Source organism: Hemitrygon akajei, unplaced genomic scaffold (assembly GCF_048418815.1).
Source record: "Hemitrygon akajei unplaced genomic scaffold, sHemAka1.3 Scf000041, whole genome shotgun sequence".
In the NCBI taxonomy this organism is placed as follows: domain Eukaryota; kingdom Metazoa; phylum Chordata; class Chondrichthyes; order Myliobatiformes; family Dasyatidae; genus Hemitrygon; species Hemitrygon akajei.
Genome location: NW_027331927.1, coordinates 6,502,019 through 6,520,257, shown reverse-complemented (window position 1 = coordinate 6,520,257; position 18,239 = coordinate 6,502,019). Strand labels below are relative to the sequence as shown.

The 18,239-nt window shown below is 45.3% G+C and overlaps 1 long non-coding RNA gene across 1 annotated transcript; it reads left to right on the top strand.

Annotated features, from left to right (window-relative positions):
* Positions 1–270: 270 nt before the first annotated feature.
* LOC140720294 (uncharacterized) lies at positions 271–15,851 on the top strand. The gene is made up of 2 exons (XR_012097157.1): positions 271–305; positions 13,351–15,851. It is a non-coding gene; the product is annotated as an uncharacterized lncRNA (long non-coding RNA).
* The last annotated feature ends 2,388 nt before the right edge of the window (positions 15,852–18,239 follow it).

The following is an 18,239-nucleotide window of genomic DNA, read 5'->3' as shown; positions in this document are numbered from 1 at the left end:
AAAAGATTGTTCACTGAGATCATTAAATCTGCCTTCAGTGTTTAAATTTCAGTGAGTTTTGTTCTTAGTAACATTAAGCAGAAGTGTTTAGTTCTCCTTTTCATTATTAATGTGCTTCATTGTCTCTCTGGTTAAAGTTAGACCTGTGGTGAGAGATTTATTTGAAGAAAAACCCCAACTGGAGGCAAACCACGACTGAAGACGAGGGAACAGCAACAAGTGAACCAGCCCGAGGATTGAGAGCATCAACTGGAGAGGACCCATCTGACTCGGAGATTCCATTGATTCAGTCAGGAGAAAGTTTGGTGAGTCTCGTTTACTCAAACACTGGTCCTTTAGACATTACGTACCTGTGTAAGGGAAGGTAGGAAATGGTTGGAGTGAGACTGAATGTGCCCAGAAGTACCAGTTATGCCTCTGTCAGACCCAGTTGCAATCACTCCAGGTCTGGTAATGTGCTTCCAGCAGCCCAGCCCTTTAAAACCACTCCCATTCCCTCACAGTGGTTACTCAGTTCAAGATCTTGCATCCTCTGATGTAGCTTTTGGTCAGTTCTGAGTGGGGAGAGGGAAAGAGAGGGGAGTGTTTATGCTGACTGCCTTTCAAAAAGATTAATTGTTTGAACTTGCTGCAAACTCTCTACCCATACCCTGTACTTTCTCAACCAGATTATTGACATAGATGACAAGTAGCAATGGGCGTAACCTCAGGAAACGTCACTAAGCACGGGACTTGAGTCCAAGAAACAGCCTCTCACCATCACCCTCTGCCTCCTACCACCCAGCCATTCCCAGACCCTGGGGCTCTGTAACAAACTCAGTGTTAACAGGAAGATTAGTCAGTGATTAAGATGATGAGAGAATTGTGGCCTCCTGAAAGGACACGCGAGCTGAGCTGTCTGATCCAGTGGACCAGATCCACCCTCGTTGACAACGTAATTTACCCCTTGCCCATCCACCCAGGTCATGTTACTTCCGATAACCCACAGTACCCCAACCACCCTCCGTCCCGCCAGTGGCCCCACACCCTTCTGACCATTCACCCCACACCGACACATAGACAGGCCCCCTTCACCCACGTCCACCCTCCCAGCTTGGGGAACCAGAGCAAACTGATCCCGCAATCTCGACTCAGTGCAAAACTAAATCCAGGGATGCAAGACTGCAGAGCCCGGAGCCTCCAGCTTTCCGGCTCGGTCCCGGCCCTTTCCCACTGCACCCGGTCCTCGATTTACATAAACCTGAGATTAACACCTTCCTCACTGCCAACTGAACAGGAGAAACACCCGCATCAGCTGGGGTTGAGTTGCAGTTGGTCCCCGTATGTGTTAAAACTCCCCGCTGTCAGATATAGAGACCAGAATCGTACACGGTAAAACCATATAACAATTACAGCATGGAAACAGGCCATCTCAGCCCTTCTAGTCTGTGCCGAACGCTTACTCTCACCGAGTCCCACTGACCTGCACTCAGCCCATAACCCTCCATTCCTTTCCTGTCCGTATACCTATCCAATTTTTTTAAAATGACAAAATCGAACCTGTCTCTACCACTTCCATTGGAAGCTCGTTCCACAGAGTTTCCACTCTCTGAGTAAAGAAGTTACCTCTCGTGTTACCCCTAAACTTTTGCCCCTTAACTCTCAACTCATGTCCTCTTGTTTGAATCTCCCGTACACTCAATGGAAAAAGCCTATCCACGTCAACTCTATCAATCCATCATAATTTTAAATACTTCTGTCAAGTTCCCCCCTCAAACTTCTACTCTCCAAAGAATAAATACCTAACTTGTTCAACCTTTCTCTGTAACTTAGGTGCTGAAACCCAGGTAACATTCTAATAAATCTCCTCTGTACTCTGTTGACATCTTACGTATAATTTGGTGACCAGAACTGTACACAATACTCCAAATCGGGCCTCACCAATGCCTTGTACAATTTTAACATTACATCACAACTCCTATACTCAATGCTCTGATTTATAAAGGCCAGCATAGCAAAAGCTTTCTTCACCACCCTATCCACTTGAGATTCCACCTTCAGGGAAATATGCACCATTATTCCTAGATTTCCTCACACTGTCTACAAGCTTTCTCTATTTGTGAACCAACCTCCTCTCTCCCAGTCTCTTCAATTTGATTCCCACCCCCCAACCATTCTAGTTTAAAGTCTCCCCAGTAGCCTTCACAGATCCCCCCACCAGGATATTGGTCCCCCTAGGTTTCAAGTGCAACCCGTCCTTTTTGTACAGGTCACACCTGCCCCAAAAGAGGTCCCAATGATCCAGAATCTTGAATCCCTGCCCCCTGCTCCAATCCCTCAGCCACGCATTTATCCTCCACCTCATTCCATTACTACTGTCACTGTCACGTGGCACAGGCAGTAATCCTGAGATTACTACCTTTGCGGACCTTCTTCTCAACTCCCTTCCTAACTCCCTATATTCTCCTTTCAGGACCTCTTCCCTTTTCCTACCTATGTCATTGGTACCTATATGTACCACGACCTCTGGCTCCTCACCCTCCCACTTCAGGATATCATGGGCGTGATCAGAAACATCCCAAACCCTGGCACCAGGGAGGCAAACTACCATCCGGGTCTCCTGACTGCGTCCACAGAATCGCCTATCTGACTCCCTAACTATCGAGTCCCCTATTGCTACTGCCTTCCTCTTCCTTTCCCTACCCTTCTGAGCTACAGGGCCGGACTCTGTGCCGGAGGCATGGCCGCTGTTGCTTCCCCCAGGTAGGCTGTCCCCCCCCCCAACAGTACTCAAACAGGAGTACTTATTGTCAAGGGGTACAGCCACTGGGGTACTCTCTAGTACCTGACTCTTCCCCTTCCCCCTCCTAACCATGACCCACCTGTCTGCCTCTCATGGCCCCGGTGTGACCACCTGCCTGTAACTCCTTTCTATCACCTCCTCACTCTCCCTGACCAGACGAAGGTCATCGAGCTGCAGCTCCAGTTCCCTGGCACAGTCCCTTAGGAACTGCAGCTCGGCGCACCTGGCGCAGATGTGAACATCCGGGAGGCTGGGAGACTCTGGGACCTCCCACATCCGACACCGAGAACAACAAGCTGCCCTCACACTCATCATTTCCAGCATGGAACCGTAATCCCACGGTGGATTTGTTCGGTGACTTGTGAACATTCGTGATTAATGACCCTGCAACTGGGGACTGAATAAATAGTTCGTCTAACAATTCAAATCATATACACCAATCTCCTTGCCTTTCTCCCTCACCCCAAGCTACTTACCCCATTTCCCTCACCACACCCTCCTCACAGTTTCTCTTCCTCATAGGGCCCTCTACTCCAGCTCTCCCTTCTTGCTCCCTCTCAATCATCCTTGCTTCGTCCCCACCTCTCCCCTCCCCCTTCCTTCTTCTTTATCCACCTGTTACACTGCTACTCAACCAGTCTCCCACTCTCTTTCACCCCTTTCCTCACACTCTGCTTCTCTATCACCACTCTCTCTGCTCCTCTATTAACAAATCGTACTCCTCTCTCATCTCTCTTCATCTCTTCACTCTCTCATGCCTCTCTTCATTTCTCTCACACTCTCTCCCCTTCTAGCCATCTGTTTCTCTTACTCTTCCATTCTCTCTCCCATCCCACAATCCCTGTCCCTACCCCTATCACCCGCCACCTCACTCTCAATCTCAGTCACTCACTGCCTTCCCATCTCCATCTCCTCCTCTCTCACGCACCCTCACACCTCAATCAAACTTGTCTCTCTCACTCAGTCACCTCCACCACTCTGTAACCTCCCCCATTTCCAGCTCTCTCACTCTCTATCTCTCTCCCTACATCCCATCCTCCCCCCCCCTCTCAAACAATCTCCCTGCTGGCTCCCGTATCCCACACTGTCTTCCCCTCCTTCTCACCCTCTAAATCTACCACTCACTCTATGCATTCTCCCTCTTCGCCCTCTGTCACTCCTCCTCCTCCCCCTCTCTCCCGTCACACCACACGCTCTCCACCTCATCCCATACAGTGGTATGCGAACGGCTGGGCACCACTGGTCAAACTTTCTGTTACTGTGAATAAGTGAGTAGAAGGTGAACTGGTCTCGAAAAGTCATAAAGTTAAAGATGAAACATTCTTCAACATTTTAAGCAAGTTAGTGTATTATTTCTGTTTTGTACAATTTTAGAGTGGGGGAAAAAGGAAAGGAGCACCATGGAAAAGTTTGGGCAGCCCAAGAGATTTGAGCTCTCAGATAACTTTTACCAAGGTCTCAGGCCTGAGTTAGCTTGTTAGGACAATGGCTTGTTCACAGTCATCGTTAGGACAGGCCAGGTTATGCAAATCACAAAGCTTTATAAATACCCTGACTCCTCAAACCTTGTCCCAACAATCAGCAGCCATGGGCTCCTCTCAGCAGCTGCCTAGCACTCTGAAAGTTAAAGTAATGGATGCCCACATAGCAGGAGAAGGCTATAAGAAGATAGCAAAGTGTTTTCAGGTAGCCGTTTCCTCAGTTCGTAATGTAATTAAGAAATGGCAGTTAACAGGAACGGTGGAGGTCAAGTTGATGTCTGGAAGACCAAGAAAACTTTCCGAGAGAACTAATCGTTGGATTGCTAGAAAGACAAATCAAAACCCCCATTTGACTGTAAAAAGACCTTCAGGAAGATTTAGCAGACTCTGGAGTGGTGGTGCACTGTTCTATTGTGCAGCGACACCTGCACAAACATGACCTTCACGTAAGAGTCATCAGAAGTAAACCTTTCCTGCGTCCTCACCACAAAAATCAGCGTCAGATATTTTTCTGATATTGAAGGAGAGGTTGTTTTCTTGACACCAGACAGATGTTGTTCAGAGCTCAGATAGAGTCAGCATCAAATGTTTGAGCCTGGTGCGATGAATGTGTTGAGCTGTGGAAATCACAATGCAAGAAGCATCGTAGCAAAGCCAGATGAGCCCAGGGCATGGAATTATGATATCGTAGGCATTACTGGGAATTGGTTGCACCCAACAGTCTGAGGGATATAGAGGAACAAATTTGTAGAGAGATCACAGACTATACCAAGAAACAAAAGTTGATATAGTAAGTGATTTTAACTTTCCATATATTGACTGGGACTCCCATACTGTAAAAGGACTAGATGGGGTAGAGTTTGTCAAATGAGCCTTAATCAGTACGTAAAACATCCGGCGTAGAAGTGTGCAATAAGCTGTTGGGAAACGATCCAGGGCTGGTGACAGAAATTAGTGAATGGGAACACTTTGTGTCCAGTGATCATAATGCCATGAGATTCCAAGTAAGTACAGAAAAAACAGAGGTCTGGACCTCTCTTGAGATTCTAAATTGGAGCAAGATCAATTTTTATGGTATTTGCAAGGATTTGACAAGTGTGGACTGGGACAGGCTGTTTTCTGGCAAAGGAGTACTTGGTGAGTGGGGGTTCTTCAGAAGTGAAAATTTGAGGGTGTAGAGTTTGTATGTGCCTACCAAAATAAAAGTTGAAAGGTAACTGGTGCAAGGAACCTTTGTTTTCAAGAGATATCGAGGCCCCGGATATTTTGTTGCTCTAAATTCCTCAGGGTGTTACCAAGACACATTAATGACTACAATATCATACTTCCACACCCTGAGCTCATCTGACTTTCTTTAGTTGTCTTCTGTTGGTTTCCAAAAGCTTCCCAATGTTTTTTGCTCTATTATTTGTCCTCTCTTTGGCTTTTATGTTGGGTTTTCAGCCATGGTTGTGTCCTCCTGCCTTTCCAATGCTTCCACTTCTTTGGGATGTATCGATCACTCAGCTCCCGAGTTGCTCCCAGAAACTCCAGCCATTGCTGCTCCATCGTCACTCCTACCAGATTCCCCTTCCAGTCAGGTTTGGCCAGCTTCTCTGTCACAGAAACATGGAGAAGGTCAGAACAGAAACATGCCCACTCTGGACGATCAGAATGGTAATCTATACAGGAGACAAAATAGATGGGGGAGGTTTTAAATAGTAGTTTTGCATCCACATTTACTCAGGAGGTGGACACAGAGTCTATAGAAGTGAGGCAAAGCAGCATCAACTTCATGGACCCTGTACAGATTACAGAGGTGGAGGTGTTTGCTGCCTTAAGGCAAATTAGCATGGATCAATCCCCAGAGCCTGACAAGTTGTTCCCTGGGACCCTGCGGAAGACAAGTGCAGATATTGTCGGGGTCCAAGTAGAGATATTGAAATAATCCTTAGTGACAGGTGAGGTACTGAAGGATTGGAGGACAGACAATGTTGTTCTGCTGTTCAAGAAAGGCTCTAAAAATAAACTAGGAAATTGTACATTAGTGAGCTTGACATCAGTAGTGGGAAAGTTATTGGAGCGTATGTGCAGGAACTGGAAATATAAGTATTTGGATTAATGTGGACTGATTCAGTTTTGGCCGTATGGCTTTGTGCATGGTAGGTCATGTCTAACCAGTCTTACAGAGTCTCTCGAGGAAGTTATCAGGGAAGTGGATGAAGGCAAGGCAGTGGATGTTGTCTACATGGACTTTAGCAAGGCATTTGACAAAGTCTCATATGGGAGGTGGGTCAAGAAGGTTCGGTCACTCAGCATTAAAGATGAGATAGTAAATTGGATGAGACACTGTCTTTGGGAGAAGCCAGAGTGTGGTAGCAAATGGTTGCCTCTCTGACTGGAGGCCTGTGTCTAGTGGTTGCCACAGGGATCAGTGCTGGATCTTTTGTTGTTTGTCATCTATATCAGTGATCTGGATGATAGTGTGATTAACTGGATCGGCAAATTTGTGGGTGACACCAAGACTGGTGGTGTAGTGGACAGTGAGGAAGACTATCATGGCTTGCAGTGTGATCTGGACCATGTGGGAAAATGGTTTTAGAAATGGAAAATGGAATTTAATGCAGACCAGTGTGAGTTGTTGCACTTTGGAATGACCTACCAGGGGAGGTCTTTCACAGTGACTGGTCGGGCACAGAGGAGTGTTGTGGAAGAAAGGGACCTGGGAATACAAGTCCTTAATTCACTGAAAGTGGTCTCACAGTTAGATAGAGACGGAAGGAAAGATTTTAGCTCACTGGCCTTCATGAACCAAATATTGACAATAGATGGATGTTATGTTGACTTGTAGAAGACATTGGTGAGGCCTAATTTGGAGTATTGAGTGAAGTTTTGGTCACCTACCTACAGGAAAGACGTAAAAGAGGTTCAGAGAAAATTCACAATGATGTTGCCAGGTCTGGAGGACTTGGGTTATAAGGAAAGATTGAACGGGTCAGGACTTTATTCCTTGGAATGTAGCAGATTGAGGGGAGATTTGACTGTGATAGAGGGGCATAGATAGTGTAAACGCAAGCTGGCTTTCTCCACTGAGTTTGGGTGGGACGACAACCAGAGGCCAGGGGTTAAGGGTGAAAGGTGAAATGTTAAGGAGAACATGAGGGGAAACTTCTTCACACAGACGGTTATCCGGCTGTGGAATGAGCAGCCAGCACGAGTGGTGCATGCGAGCTCGATTTCAACATTCAAGAGGTTTGTGTTGGTACCTGGATGGTAGAGGTGTGGGAGTGGGCTGTTTAAATAGTTCAGCATAAACTAGAAGGCCCAAAGGACCTGTTTCTGTGTTCAACACGAGTGAGTCTGCAGATGCTAGAAATAGATAAAAAAACACGAAATGCTAGCAGAACTCAGCAGGCCAGACAGCATCTATGGGAGGAGGTAGTGACGACGTTTCGGGCCGAAACCCTTCATCAGGAGTGAAGTAACGTGGGATGGTCGGTGGGGGATAAGAAGTGGGGGGAGGGATAAAGTAGAGAGCTGGGAAGTAATAGGCTGGAGGGAAATGGGCTGGGGGAAGGTGGAGAATTATGGGAAATAAAAGAGAAAGAAAGGTAGGGCTGGGGGGGGAGAGATTATAGTGGGGGGGGGGAAGAGAGAGAAAGAGAACCAGACTAAAATAATAGATAGGGGTAAGGGTGGGGGCAGGGGTATCAACAGAGGTCAGTGAGTTGGATGTTCATGCAGGCAGGAAGAAGGCTACCTAGGCGGGAGATAAGGTATTGCTCCATTGACCTACGTGTGGCCTCATCTTGACGGTAGAGGAGGCCACAGACAGACATGAAAGGACTGTCTGGGGCCTGGGATGGTGGTGAGGGAAGAAGTGTGGGGGCAAGTGTCGCACTTCTTCCTTTTGCAGGGATGAGTGCCTGGAGGGAGGTCCGTGGGGAGGGATGGGGGGGATGAATGGACAAGGGAGTCGCGTAGGGAGCGATCCCTGCGGAAAGCCGAGCGTGGGGGGGGAGGGGAAGATGTGGTTGGTGGTGGCATCACTTAGGAGGTGGTGGAAGTTACGTTGGATCTGTAGGCTGGTAGGGTGATAGGTGAGGACCAGGGGGACTCTATCCCTGGTGGGCTGGCGGGGGGATGGGGTGAGGGCAGAGGTGCGTGAAATACGGGAGACGCGTTGGAGGACAGAGTTGATAGTCGACGAAGGGAAGCCCCTTTCTTTAAAAAAGGAAGACATCTCCTTTGTCCTAGAATGAAAGGCCTCATCCTGAGAGCAGATGTTTCCTCTCCCTGTGGCCACACACTTCAATTCCACAGACCACTCCCACTCCGACATGTCTGTCCATGGCCTCCTCTACCGGCAAGATGAGGCCACACGCAGGTCGATGGAGCAATACCTTATCTCCCGCCTGGGTAGCCTCCTTCCTGCCGGCATGAATGTCCAATTCACTGACCTCCGTTGATACCCCTGCCCCCCACCCTTACCCCCATCCCTATCTATTATTTTAGTCTGTTTCTGTGTTGTACATTTCTAGAAGAACCCGAAATATTACAAAAATTCACTCTAAGCCCTCTTAACAGCTGTGCGAACCAACCATTCATCTCAGCAGGAATTTTTTATATGGCGTTAAAACTGTGGGACTTTAAGTTAATAATACATAAAAGAAAATCCCAGCTGCACATCAAGAAAGACTATTTGCGTGAGACTGTATCATTTACTGTGGGACCAGGCACCCATGCAGCTCAGCAAGAGAAGGGAATAATACCAATGGAGAGTCAAACTGAGCGAGGGTACAAATTGGAGATGGCAGAAATGCTCCATTCTTATAAAGACAGGAAGAGCATCAGGGAATTGATGGTCATTCCAGATGCCAGCACTCTGCCCAGTCAGGAGATGATTTCTCTGTCCAACTTGGGTAGAACTTCACTGTAACAGTGTGATACCAGATAAAACCTTGGCAACTCAAGTAATCTCATCCAAAATGTTGTCCTAACCCCAATGATGGATTTTGTAAATCTTTTTACAGGTTAAAAACGAGAAGGAATTTGTCTCCAGCAATCTCAAACACAGCACGCCAGTTTTGCTGTTTCTGTCTAGATATTTAAGAAGTGGAGAAGTGATTCAATCGACCTTCCTTCCTGCTCAGACAGTGGGGAGGGATTCACTTGGTCTTTTGACGAACTGGCACGCCCGTCATTTTACACAGGAGAAAGGCCATTCACCTGGTCAGACAGTCGGAATGGTTTCACTTGGCTATCACAATTGAAGGTACATCAGCAAATTCACACTGGGCAAGGCCATTCACCTGTTCTGTGTGTGAGAAAGGATTCAGTCAGTCTTCCCACCTGCGGACACAACAGTCAGTTCACACCAGGCAGAGGCTGGTCATCTGCTGAATTTCTGGGAAAGGATTCACTCTGTCATCTGACCTAATGGCTCACCAGCGAGTTCACACTGGGGAGAGGCCATTCATCTGCTCAGTCTGTGAGAAGAGATTCACTCACTCTTCCACCCTGTGGAAACACCAGCGAGTTCACACTGGGGAGAAGCCGTTCATCTGCTCAATCTGTGGGAAGAGATTCACTGAGTCATCCACCCTACTGGTACATCAGCGAGTTCACACTGGGGAGAAGCCATTCACCTGCTCAGAATGTGGGAAGAGATTCACTCAGTTAACCCACCTACAGAGTCATCAGCGAGTTCACACTGGGGAGAGGCCATTCACCTGCTCAGAATGTGGGAAAGGATTCACTGAGTTATCCAGCCTACAGAGACATCAGCGAGTTCACACTGGGGAGAAGCCATTCACCTGCTCAGAATGTGGGAAGAGATTCACTCAGTCATCCACCCTGCAGAGTCACCATCGAGTTCACACTGGGGAGAGGCCATTCACCTGCTCAGAATGTGGGAAGAGATTCACTCGCTCTTCCAGCCTACAGAGACATGGGCAAGTTCACACTGGGGAGAAGCCGTTCATCTGCTGAGAATATGGGAAGGGATTCCCTCAGTCATCCCAACTACTGGCACACCAGTCAATTCACAATGGGGAGTGGCCATTGTTATGAATCTCTCGGTTTTGTTTGTTGTGGACTATCATTTTAAGAGACAGAGAGAGAGAGAGAGAGATTAAAAAGGTGAATCAGTCTGACTTGCAGCTTGTTTAGTTTTAACCGAGGACACAGACACTCAGAGTCAGATGGAGATGAAGGAAGAAAAATGGAAGGATCGAAACCAGGGAAATAGGTGCCAAGGGTCACTGTTTGGAATTTTCCTCTGCCCACAAGGGTGGGTTAATTATCGATTCACCGTACATCGAATGTGTGGTTGTCACCTCGTTTGATCCATAGGAATGGATCTGATTTGGGGTATCCAATGAAGACCACTGATGTTTTAACCCTTGCCTGGGTGTGGTGTGGTAATTCACTTGATGATACCTCCTGTGACAAGTCACTTTCGGTGATAATTCGTATGTGGATTTGGAACGACAACAGATAAAATCTACAGCGACTGTTCTCTCGTTTTACCACAATGGAACCTGTGGAATTCAACATAATTGCCTTCTCTCGACATTTACCCTGGATTACAAATAACTCTCTCATCACCTATTCTGTGGATGAACTGAACTTTCATACTTTACCATCTCAAGACTCCAAGCCTTGTTTCCCCCGAGCTCAATAGTTTGGGAGTTATATTTACACACATATATACACATAATACTGTTAACTTCTGTTTATCTTCCTTAAGTTACTATATTATAAGTAGATTATATTAAAGATAGTTTTAGCATCAAAAACAGACTCCAGATGTAGTCTATTGCTGCTGGTTCGTTTCTAAAGCGTTACAATTCAGAATAAAATTGGGGCCTGCGTCCAGAATATGAACAGATTTGGGGGTGTATTGATTAATTATTGATTTCATTGGGGAAATTCCTTTTGATTTATTTGTTTGTGGAAAATCAGCAGCAATGGATGTTGATCGATGTCAGGAAGCACCAACCTCTGAGGCATTAGAAGATGTATTGAGTTGTTGAGTCTTGCTAGAAGGTTAAAACTTGCTACGGTGAAATCGACAATAAGGAGGGCACAGATGCAGAGGATAATAGCTGAACATTATGTATCTGAGGGTGTGTTTAAAGGGGAGGAGTTAGAGGTGTTTCCTGAAAGTAAACCTAGTGAGCTTGAGCTCCAGTACAAATGAGAAAAATTAAAGCTGGAGGCTGCGGAAAGGCAGAGGCAGTTTGAGGCTAGAGAGGCAGAAAAACAGAGGGAGGAAGCAGAAAGGCAGAGGCTGTTCGAGCTGGAAAAGATAGAGAGATTGCTGCAAAGGGGTCGAGTGTTAGACACTAGTGATAAGTTGAGGCCAGTCAGGAAGTTAAATTGGTACCTCCATTTGACGAGGCAGAGGTTGATAAATACTTTCAGCATTTTGAGAAGGTTGCTCAGAGTTTAAAGTGGCCAAGAGAGGGTTGGTGTATTCTCTTACAAAGTGTAAATCAGGGGAAGGCTTAGCAAGCTGATTCTGCTTTGACAGTTGGTGAAGCAGCTGATTATAGAACATAGAATAGTACAGCACAGTACAGGCCCTTCGGCCCACAATGTTGTGCCGACCCTCAAACCCTGCCTCCCATATAACCCTCCACCTTAAATTCCTCCATATACCTGTCTAGTAGTCTCTTAAACTTCACTAGTGTATCTGCCTCCACCACTGACTCAGACAGTGCATTCCACGTACTAACCACTCTCTGAGTGAAAAACCTTCCTCTAATATCCCCCTTGAACTTCCCTCCCTTTACCTTAAAGCCATGTCCTCTTGTACTGAGCAGTAGTGCCCTGGGGAAGAGGCGCTGGCTGTCCACTCTGTCTATTCCTCTTAGTATCTTGTACACCTCTATCATGTCTCCTCTCATCCTCCTTCTCTCCAAAGAGTAAAGCCCTAGCTCCCTTAATCTCTGATCATAATCCATACTCTTTAAACCAGGCAGCATCCTGGTAAATCTCCTCTGTACACTTTCCAATGCTTCCACATCCTTCCTATAGTGAGGCGACCAGAACTGGACACAGTACTCCAAGTGTGGCCTAACTAGAGTTTTATAGAGCTGCATCGTTACATCGCGTCTCTTAAACTCGATCCCTCGAGTTATGAAGAGTTTCAAAAGATATAAAGACTTTGAAAGAGTTCAGAGAAAATTCGCAAGGATGTTGCCAGGTCTGGAGGACTTGGGTTATAAGGAGAGATTGTACAGGTCAGGACTTTATTCCTTGGAATGTTAGAGATTGAGGTCAGATTTCATTGTGATAGAGGGGCAAAGACAGTGTAAATGCAAGCTGGCTTTTTCCACTGAGTTTGGGTGGGACTGCAACCAGTTGCCAGGGGTTAATGGTGAAAGGTGAAATGTTAAGGGGAACATGAGGAGAAACTTCTTCACACAGGCGGTCATCTGGGTGTGGAATGAGCAGCCAGCACAAGTGGTGCATGCAAGCTCGATTTCAACATTTAAGAGGTTTGTATAGATATCTGGATGGTAGGGATATGGGAACAGAAAGTTTAAATAGCTTGGCACCATCTAGATGGGCCAAAGGGCCTGTTTCTGTGTTGAATTTTTCTACACAGAACCTTAAATAATACTAATATTCACTCTAATTTATTTTAGCAGCTGTGCAGACCAACCATACATCTGAGTTGGAGATATCTGCATGGCGTTAAAGTTGTGATACTTTAAGTTAACAGTACATAACAGAAAATCCCATCTGCACGTTAACAAAGGCTATTTGCATCAGAGTGTTCAGTTACTGTGGGGACAGGCACCCATGCAGCTCAGTGGGAACAGGGAATAATACCAATGGAGAGAGTCAAACTGAGCCAGGTCACAGACTGGAGATGGCAGAAATGCCCCATTTTTATGGAGACAGGAAGAGCATCAGACAGTTTGATGGTCATTCCAGATACCAGCACTCTGCCCAGTCAGGAGATGATTTCTCTCTCCAACTTGGCTTCAACCTCATTGTAACAGTGTGATGTCAGATCACACATTGGCAACTCAAGTGATCTCATCTGAAATGTTGTCCTTCACCCACTGATGGATTTTGTATATCTTTTTACAGGTTAAATCTGACAATGAATTTGTCTATGGGAATTCAAACGCAACACACCAGTTTTGTTGTCTCTGTCTGGATATTTAAGAAGTGGAGCAAGGGATCCAGACTTTGGGGAGGGATTTACTCGGTCATCTGACTGACTGGCACGCACGTCATTTTACATAGAGGAGAGACCATTAACCTGCTCAGACAATGGGAATGAATTCACTTGGTCATCTCATCTGAAGGTACATCAGCGAGTTCACACTGGGGAGCGGCCATTCACCTGCTCGGACTGTGAGAAGAGATTCACTCACTCTTCCACCATATGGAAACATCAGCGAGTTCACACTGGGGAGAGGCCGTTTAAATGCTCAGACTGTGGGAAGGGATTCACTCTGTGATCCTCCCTATTAGCGCACCAGTCAGTTCACACTGGGGACAGGTCGTTCACCTGCTCAGACTATGGGAAGGAATTCACTCAATCATCCAATCTACAGAGTCATCAGCGAGTTCACACTGGGGAGAAGCCGTTCATTTGCTGTGAATGTGGGAAGGCATTCACATGGTCATCTCATCTACTGAAACACCAGCGAGTTCACACTGGTTAGAGGCCGATCACCTGCTCAGACTTCGGGAAGCGATTCTCTCAGTCATCTCCACCAAATGAGCATCACTGAGTTCACACTGGGGAGTGACTGTTCACCTGCTGTGAGTGTGGAAGGGATTCTCTCAGCAATTAACCTTGTGGCACAATTAACCTTGTGGTTCACAATAGGAAGAAAGTTTCAATGAGCTGCATGCTGGATATTTGTCAATCCCCATTGCTGAATGCAATTTCGAGAGTGACTGTCGGTGCTGAACTCTGCAACTATTGCTGCTGCTCACCAAACCCAGTTCTGCACCCTGGTCACTGGGCATGGGAGGAGTTTCTTCAGCTGCATATTCACCTTTAATGAGACTGGAGTTTAATATTCTGGATCTGAGACAAATAAATCAGTTCCATTCTAAACTCTGTCTCCGGTACTTAGTGAATTTATAACACACCTAGTGTACAGTAGAGGGTCAACTCAGTTCAGCTGAACCCTGCCAGTGATTCTGTTCCATGACAGTCCTTTAAATCCTCCCCTGTTGTTCCCTTCTCACTCTCCCTGTGGTGATGGGTTCCAAGCAGTCACCACTGTGGGTGAAGAGGTTTCCCTGAATTTCCTGCAGACTGAAGAAGTCGAGCTGACTGCAGTTCTGTCTGAGATGTTCTTCGCCCCTCTCATCTCTGGGTTGAGGAAGAATGACATTGGGAGTTTACCTCCTTAATCACGGCTCATTTCCAGATTATGGGTCACTTTCCCTGCTTCTAAAGGGTTGTTAGAAAACACCACTGTCCTCTAAAGACTGAAAGCAGAATGGGAAACCATTAGCTGGATGTCCAACGGAGCAGGGTTAGAAACCAGAGGCAGGTCCGCACAGAGCAAAGTTTGAGGCTCGGCGATGATCAGGGTAAAAATGTATGATAAGGAGAAGGGAATCAGCAGTGGCAACAAATGACAGAGTAGCAACATTTGGAAGATGATTGACAGAGAAAATAATTTCGTTGTCTGACTGATGAGACAATACCTGTGAAGAGGTGCTCCACTGGTCGAGGAACGTGTGTGTGTGTGTTGGGAATAGTTTTATCTATTGAGGGAGTTGTTCCTGTTTGTTTATCCTGTAATGTTATATCTGGGTGGTTATTATGGGTTGTCCTATCTGAAATAGTGTATTATCATGTAATTTGTAAGATTTTGACTCTAAAACTGGATCAGGCTTGAATTTATGGTGGCTTTTTGAAGTGATGGAGGTCATTCATAAGTTTGTATTTTAAAGATTTTGGTGAATGATATTTGCCATTTGATTGTACTTTTGTAAGTAATTGGACTGAGTTAAACTGCTGCAGGATCCTGGATTGTGTTGGATTGTGTCTGGTTTCTCTTGGCATTTTGTGCACTTACTGCCTTGTTTGTTTGTATTTCATGTATTTTTGATTTTTTTTAACATTTTGTTAACCACCTTGTCCTGTATTTCTGTAAGGAATGTCTCTCTTTCTGGGAACAGGTTTCCAACTCTCAGTTAGGTGCTCGATGCTTCCTTGTCACTATCTAGTCTGCTCAGATCGTTGGGATGTCTCCCATGGAGGGTCATACTCATTCCACTGGTTAATGTTTTCTTCCATAGTGATGACTCATTTTTCTGAGTTGGCCACTCATTTAAGTTTTCTGGTCTGTATTTCTTATCACGATTGCATATCCACACATGGAGTGCTGAATCCAGTTCATGTTTGTTGAAAATATATACTTAGAAGTTTCATTTGACTGTTGTGTGATTTTTTTTCATGTGTATGATTTATCTTCCTCCTTCTGTCCAAAGTCTAAGTGGGTTTGAGTGTAAATAGTCTTTTCTAAAGTTGCTATTTATCTTTGTAAATTTGCTGATTGAAATGGAACCAAGATATTTTTATTAAAGAAAAATCAATGTCGGTATTGATGAAGGTGTTTATTGCATTTGTTGTATTTGTTAACTATTGTGCTCTGTTTGACAGGGTTTTTTTTTAAGCCTTGAACTAAATTTTGTCAAAGGTTTTCCCAGATACGTGGGAATCAAGAGTCCCGATGCAGGGTCTTGGCCGGAAATTTTGATTCCCATCCATAGATGCTGCCTGACCTGCTGAGCTTCTCCAGCACTTTGTGTGAATTTCTCTAGCATTAGCAGGTCCTCTTGTTTCCCAGATACTTATATATTTCTTGAAAGAATAAGCGAAGAACAAGCTGCTATTGGGGTTGCGTGGCTCTGTTGGTAACATATTAAATAAAATCATTGGAAAGAGGTGGCATGGGGTTGGAAGGTGTAGAATCTCCTTGGGTAGAATTAACGAGCAGCAAATGTAAATAAAATCCCTGATGGGAATTGTATAGAGACCTCCAAACAACAGTAAGTATGTGGTCCACAAATTACATTGGGAGATAGAAAATGCGTGCCAAAAGGGCAATATTACAATGGTCATGGAGGATTGTCATGCTGGTGATTAGGAAAATTAGGATGGTGTTGGTCTCAAGAGGAGGGATTCCTAGAATGCCTAAGGATGTTTTTTTTAGAGCAGCTCGTGGTTGAGCCCACTTGGGGATCAGCTATTCTGGATTGTGTGTTGTAATGAACCTGAATTAATTCGGTCACTTAAGTTCAAGGAAGCCTTAGAGACAAGTTATCTTAATATGATCAAATTCACCCTGACATTAGAGAAGGAGAAACTAAAGTCAGATGTGGAATAAAGAGAATTAGAGATGCACGAGAGAAAAATTGGTCAAAATTGATTTGAAAAGAACACTTGCAGGGTAAAAACAGAACAGCAACGGCTGGAATTTCTGGAAGAAATTCGAAAGGCACAGGATATATACATCAGAAGAAGGAAGTGGAATTCTAAAGGTAAGGTGACAAAACCGTGGCTGATAAGAGAAATCAAAGACAACATGAAAACCAAAGAGAGGGCATAGAGCAAAAATTACTCGGAAGCTAGATGATTGGGAAGCTTTTAAAAACCAACAGAATGCAACTAAAGTAATTAAGAAGGTGAGCTAGCCAGTAATATTCAAGAGGATGCCATATTTTTCTTCAGGTACATATAGTGTTAAAGAGAGGCGGAAGTGGATATCAGACCACTGAAAAATGATGCTGGAGAGGTAGTAATGTGGTGGGGGTGCATGGGAATGGCAGATGAACTGAATAAGTATTGTACATCACTCTTATCACTCTGCCAGGAATACGGAAGTCCCAGATGTCAGTGGTCAGAATGTGTAAAGTAACGTTACTCAGGGGAAGGTTTTTGGGAAACACAAAGGTCTGAAGTTAAATAGTTCACCTGGACCGGATGGTGTACACTCCAGAGATTTGAAAGAGGTGGCTGAGGAGATGTGGAGGTATTAGCAATGAACTTTTGAGAATCGTTAAGGAAATTATATCCTGAGAAGATTCTCCCTTCATTACTCCCATTCTCCCAGTTTCACCTGTCATCTACCACTTCTTTCATCCCTCTCACCCCCACACTTCTTCCTCTGACGTCTCATCTTTTTTTTCCCTGTCCTGATGAAGGGTCTCGGTCCGAAACGTCGACTGTTTACTATTTCCCATATAAGCTGCCTGGCCTCCTAGGTTCATCCAGCATTTTGTGTTTGTGTTGCTTGGATTTCCAGCATCCACAGATTTTCTCCTGTTTTTGATAAAACAAAAGCGGTATCACGTAATATAGCAAGAAAACAGTGGGAAGTTAGAGGATTGGAAATTACATAACCAACAGGAGACAACGAAAAAAAGATGCACAGGAGAGACAAGATGAAAAATTAAAGTAAGTGAGCCAATAATATCAGTTATCAAGAGCTGTTCATACATACAAATAGTAAAAGAGGGCGAGTTGATATTGTACCGCTGGAAGATGATGCTGCCGATCGAGCAAAGAAATAGCGGCCGAACGTAACAAGTATTTTGTGTCATTCTTCACTGTATAAGACTATAAGACATAGGAGCAGAAATTAGGCCTTTCAGCCCATCAAGTCTGTTCTGCCATTCTATCATGGATTATCCCGGTTCTCACTCAACCCCATGCACCTGCCTCCTCGGCATACCCTGTAATGCCCTGACCGATCAGCAAGTTTCTGGATTCTGCCTTAAATGTACCCACAGACGTGGCCCTCACCGCCGTCTGTGTCAGAGAATTCCACAGATTCACTACCCTCTGACTGAATAAGATTCTTTTTAACTAATCTGAAAGGTCGCTCCTCAGTTTTGAGGCTGTGTCCTCTGTTATGGCTACCCACACCATACGAAAAGTCCAGTCCTCATCCACCCTTTCTAGATTTTTCCCACATTCGGTTGGTTTCAGTGAGATTTGC